We start from the raw sequence: 6,000 nt of genomic DNA on the forward strand, positions 1-6,000 counted from the left end.
AAAGATTCCACATATATCTCTCTTCTGTGCTCCTGTAACACTTTCATGGGTGCTCTGATGTCCTACAATATGACTTGCAGGATCACGCCACCTATATTAGAGCTTTAAATACTAGGGAAAAAAATACAAAAGAATTGAACAGAGGTACAGGAAAGTGAGAAAGATGTAATTATAAGGCAACCTTGTGAGAAGTAGCGTAAGCCTCCACAACTCTGTGTGTGAGATGTGATGTGTGTAGTGTATGCTATAGTAGATGACTTGGGGGGTGATGTATCAAACATTCTAAAGAGTGGATAAGTTGGGCTTAGCAACCACTCAGCTTCTACCTATCATTTTATAGAATATACTAGATAAATGCTACCTCGGAGCTGATTGGTTGCTATGGGCAACTTCACTTGTCCACTCTTTTTAGAGCAGGGGTTGGCAAAAAAGCGGCCCTCCAGCTGTTGTTAAACTACAAATCCCAGCATGCATTGTAACAGTTTTAGTAGGGCATGCTGGCATTTGTAGTTCTACAACAGCTGGGGGGCCGCTTATTGCCCACCCCTACTTTAGAGGGTCTGATTAATTTCCCTCTAACAGTCATAAGTCCTCCTTTTTAATTAATTGTATATCAATTTATGTGGTATGAATATTTGCATTTCCTTACAGTGCATAATTGCAGGCTATACAAAGTTGGATGGAAGCGTAAATACAGCTAATTCAGACAATTCTTTTACCCCAAGTATAGGCTGGTGCACGTGTGAGCTGATGTTGATAAGTAATAAGCTACGCATATGGATAGTGGGCAGGGCAGAGCACAGATGCGTACAGCTCTGCTTCCAGGCGAACATACGCATCCTTTTCCATGCACGTAAAGAGGGAGCATCTGCGGTAGAGTTGCGTTCAACTCTGCATTGACCCTGTAGTTTGTGTAGGAGAACTATCTCCTCTATAGACCATGGGGTACATTTAATAAGTGGTGGGTTTGGTTCTGGTTGCGATTGTAGTGGAAAATGAAGGGAAACAACAGATCTGGTATTCTGCCTTTTACAGATACATTTTTCACATAAAAAACACTCACATTTACAACAATAAAATATAGCCCTGCATAAAATCTTTGTTCTCTCCAACCATAGTAGTGCACATCTTCCTACCAGAGAGCAGGGTTATGTCCTGCACCACTAGGAGATTCCTCAGATTCGTTTCCTTTGTCATCCACATAAGTACAAGTAGTGAGATCTGCTTCTACTGTGCTGTCATTCATTTATACTTCAAGTTGGAGGCACTCATGTATATAAAGTGTGGTTTTAAAATTGGATCCTTCTAGTGTGTTAAAGCATAATACTGTGAGTTCTATTCGCTGAAAAACTTACTATGGCTTTCCTTTGTTTACCTCTTTTTCTTGTTTGTTGGGCTTTTAGTATATTATTATTTAATATATCATTAAAATTTGTATTGCAGTATATAATTAGTGGGTTACTTATGTACACCACCATAGTATAACTTCCTTTCTCATTTCATTGAACATGATCATGTTGTAGTTATTAGCGGTAGCACCCTATGAGTTGAATATAAATCTGTTATAGTGTCAATGGTGAAGTTATTTAATCGGAGGGGGATATCATTGCCAACAATTATTATTGAAAGATAACAGCAGTGACTACTCCCTCATAGGACTCTAATTCATTTACCCATCCATGCTGAATCCCTCAATTACACTGAAGGACAGTGTTATGAATTGAGCTGTTGGAAAACCTGGGAGTGCTTCATAAAATAACAAGAGGTAATAACTATTGAATATCTCCTGGAACATATAAGAAACAGACCACTATATATAACAATTATCCTGATGAAAATGAGTAACGTGTGCAATTAATAGCAATAGACAGATTTTTGCATTAAGATGTTAATGATTAATTCCCACAGTTCCTCTTAACACATAAAACATTAGATTATCCATCATTTCAAGTTCTCAGCCAAAATGATGTCCGGTAAGCCTCATCCTCTCTCTCATGTAGTAGTAGATTGTAGTAGAGGACCATTAGCCGGTGCTACTAATGGCTGAACAGGCAAAGTACTGTGTGATCTCTGGATCCGTTCCCTAGAACAACAAACAGTGGAATTAGAAAATATAATGGCCGTCAGAATGAGAATTCAAGTCCATCTTCTTGTAGGGCACAACTTACATGTTAAGAGGATGTATAAACAATACACTACTGAGGGGGACATTTCTGAGACTGATGCACAGATAACAGAACACAAAAGTTGCTGTAACTCAGCAACCAATCAGTTTTTCTAGTACAGTTTGAATAAATTAAAGGCAGCATCTAGAGCTCTTTAGCCTCAGTGAGCCCACTGGTTGCTAATCACATGTTAGTATATATTATACTAAGGATGTGGTTCCCAAACTGGGTTCTGTGGTACCTGGGGTGCAAATAAATTACTTGGGCCACCATATTTGTAGGCTGGGCCATGTGCTACCTGTTAGCCTTAGAACGTCAGAGTGCAGCCAATTACACAGGCTGCACTACTTGTGTGTGGCTGTGCTGTACAGCCCCATCTGTCTTCTCATTTCTCCTCCCTCCTTCTCTGTGCAGCAAAGTGAGAAGAGGTTAATGAGCACCAAATATTTGCTGCCAATACAACAAGGCTGAATGAGCGCTCTGCACAGATTCCTGTCCTGATGGGAGAATTCATTGTTGTCTCTTCTTCACCAGTCCAGCCCTGACTTTGGTCCACCCACCCAAGTTTGTCACATCCTCTGTGTGCATCTCTGCTCCCTCTCTGTGTCCCTATCTGTCCCTCTCTATCTCCAAAATGTAATATGTACCTGTTTCTCTGTCAATCCTTTGTGGGTATATCTCCCATTGTCCCTCATCCCAGCTATTCCCCCTATGTTTTTTTGGGGGGAGATTCATTTAAGTATGAAGTTCCAACTGTGCACACAGCAGGTTATTACTGATGAAAAGTCTAGCTTACTCTTGCTTGCACCTCTATGGGGTGCAAGAAAAAACGTGTTAGGAATTCCCGTCATAGGACCCACATTGTATTAGTGCACAAGGTTCCAACAGAACCTCGAAGCTAATGGAGGAGTCTATTTACTAAGCTTTAGATGGAGATAAAGTGGACAAAGCTAAAGTACCAATCAACCAGCTCCTAGCTGTCATTTTTCAAACACAGCAGTTAGGAGCTGATTGGAATGCACTTGATCTTAGTAAATAGCTCCCCCCTGGCCTAGGGATGCTGTGAAAAAAATGCTGAGGACCTAAGGGGACCATGTACCAAACAAAGTTTGGGAACCACTGTACTAGGGTATGTTAACCATTGAATGCAAAAGAACCAAATTGTAACTCACTTGAAAGCTTTTTCTTTTTCCCGATCAGAGAAAGAGCGTGCGGTTTTTGAGAGAAATGCGGATCGGTAAGTTTTGCCACTTGTGGGTTTGTTGATATCGTATCGACCAACGCCGACTGGGTTCTGCAATGTGACAAGTACAGTAGATTAACTGAATGTGAGAAACAAGGGGACTGGATAATCCGGAGGTTCTAATACTCTGTCTAAGACATAAGCTTTCAATTTGAAGACAGTACTAATTCAGGGTCCATATTCATAAACGTGGCGAACAGAAGGAAAATGCTAAAAGTATTTGAAACTATTTTTATACTATAAAGCAAAAAAATAAAAAGCTTGCTGTAAATGTGAGTGCGAAATACCCATAGATCTCAGGGAGTTACTGTGTAAGTTTGTGCAGAGCAACCCAAAATCTTAGGAAGAGCTAACTTAGGCCGAGTCAGCACCAGTAATGCAGAAATAAAAAGAACATCTATATTCTATGCACAATAAACTTACATTACTTCCAAAGAGGACTCTGCATGACTTTCTGTCAAATCGCTTAGCAGAGGTCAGGAAGGGAACCGAGGACTCCCTCACAGAAGCGAACACTGATTTTACATCATAGGAACCAGGACCTGGGGAATGCTATCATGAAAAACAATAGATCAAGATGCAGTGACACACAGTATATTAGTATAACACAGGCATAACAGGCCGCACAGACACTTCCTGTAAGAACTCTTGCTGCGCGTACATAAACATTGCAGATGTTATTGCCTAGGTGTCATTAGTATTGATACTGGAAGCTAGTCACTAGGAGGACTGTCACAGATCACCCCACTAACCATGTGCACTTTATTGCTCCCTCTAGGGACTGATTCTGAGCCAGACAAAGTGCCGTACGTGTTTGCGCTCTTCTGTCACAGTCTCACCTGTGACTTTATGCTAATTCTACAATAAGCACTTGGTGTACAGCCGTGCGCAGGAATGTGCAAGGACTGAGACAGCCACTTTGTGCATCTGTAGGTGCTACATTACTGCTTGGTGCGTCACTGCTAGGTGCAGATTCTCCGTCAGAGTGTGGCCTCCAATGCACGCAATTAAGCATCTGATTCCAAAACCCCTCCTGCGACACACCCGCAAAACTCCCATAACACACCCATAAGATGCATCTTCCTGTGTCAGAAGAGCCACCTCCCAGTTACCGTTCAGGAATGCCCAATACATTTCTGATTCCATGCAAAGGTATCATTGGGTCCTGCGACTTTGTACCCACATACTGTGGGACGCTCAAGCTGAAATTTAAACGCATGCAAAGTTGAAAAAACATTGACCAATGCGAGAATATCGGCATTGGAACATACTCATAATAGGGCTCAATGGGTACATTTACTCAAGTGAGTTTTTAGAAGTGGAGATGTTGCCCATAGCAACCAATCGGATTCTAACTATTAGATTCTAGTTAAATGTTAAGTAGAATCTGATTGGTTGCTATGGGCAACATATCCACCTCTAAAAATTCTCACTTTATTAAATATATCCCCTAGTGTCTTCATTTACCTTTATGTAGCATATGTGGTGTAGCACTTGCATGAAAGTACGTGATCACCAGCCAGCATCAGTGGGCTACTATAATTATATATGAGACGCAAGAGTGGGATGGCCAAGTATAAGCTTCCCCAATATATCATTTCTGCACGATTCATGCTGCCCAATAGACACCAGCACAGCAGTTCCAATGCCTTATTTAGCCCCTCAGTTCCTTCCATCTTTAACATACTGTATGTGCAGTCCTTTTAAATAACCAGCTCTGGAAAGCTGTGTTCTATATGTACAGTACATACATTTTGTATTAAGGAATGTATCAAATTCAGGATTCTGTTGGAGACTTGGATGGACCTTAACAGCAACTCAAACATTTGGGATTCATTTAGATCCATGGGATTCAGCCAACTAAACCCAAATTCTGAGCTTACAGGAATGTTAGTGCACAAAACACTTGTTACAGCCAGGAGTCAAAATACTATTTTATCATGCTAAGTCTTAATATGCAATTAAGTAATGGAAACATATTATATGGCCCATCCATAGTTGTGTACATTTGCATAAAGGGTGCATTTGTATACATTCACACCCATCCAAGTTTCCATGGTAATACAGGCTAGATTTTGAAGCAGACATCCTGCAAATGGTTTGTACTGGATAATCAAATCCTGAATACTGACAAGTGGCCGGGGACAGTGGGCAAGCGAGCTGTAGAATATCCTGTCCGTTGGAGTTTTTGGAAAGCGATGAATTGTTCCAAACTTGCCATGTTTCTTTTTTTGATCATTTTCAAGATCTTCAATGAATGACTTTGCATCAAAGTATCCTAGCTCTGTCTGATAACATTCCTAGGGATATAATGAAACAGACATAAATACACACACAGAATAACCACCATATTCTGGCCACTTGTTTTTGCCTTTTTGGGAGAATGTAGGTGGGTTGAGTCTAGCACGTGATGTTCTGAAGCTATATCATGTGCACTGTGAATATATTTCATACACTTCTATTAGCACATTCAGTCATATTTTTAACCTCCATCTGTATTGAATCAGGAATACTAGAAGCAGAATTTAGGGTTGGCCATCGACCATTGATGATTGGCAACCATCGATGGTCTGATGTCGATCATAACTAGTT

The 6,000-nt window shown here is 40.7% G+C and overlaps 1 long non-coding RNA gene across 1 annotated transcript; it reads right to left on the reverse strand.

Moving 5' to 3' along the window:
• Window positions 1-2,032: 2,032 nt before the first annotated feature.
• LOC148443281 (uncharacterized) lies at window positions 2,033-5,696 on the reverse strand. Its single transcript, XR_015875706.1, has 4 exons — window positions 5,541-5,696; window positions 3,832-3,960; window positions 3,338-3,459; window positions 2,033-2,083 (listed from the first exon to the last, which is right to left on the reverse strand). It is a non-coding gene; the product is annotated as an uncharacterized LOC148443281 (long non-coding RNA).
• Window positions 5,697-6,000: the final 304 nt, after the last annotated feature.

The sequence above is a fragment of the Taudactylus pleione genome, unplaced genomic scaffold, assembly GCF_031769625.1.
Source record: "Taudactylus pleione unplaced genomic scaffold, aTauple2 ptg001313l, whole genome shotgun sequence".
NCBI lineage: Eukaryota > Metazoa > Chordata > Amphibia > Anura > Myobatrachidae > Taudactylus > Taudactylus pleione.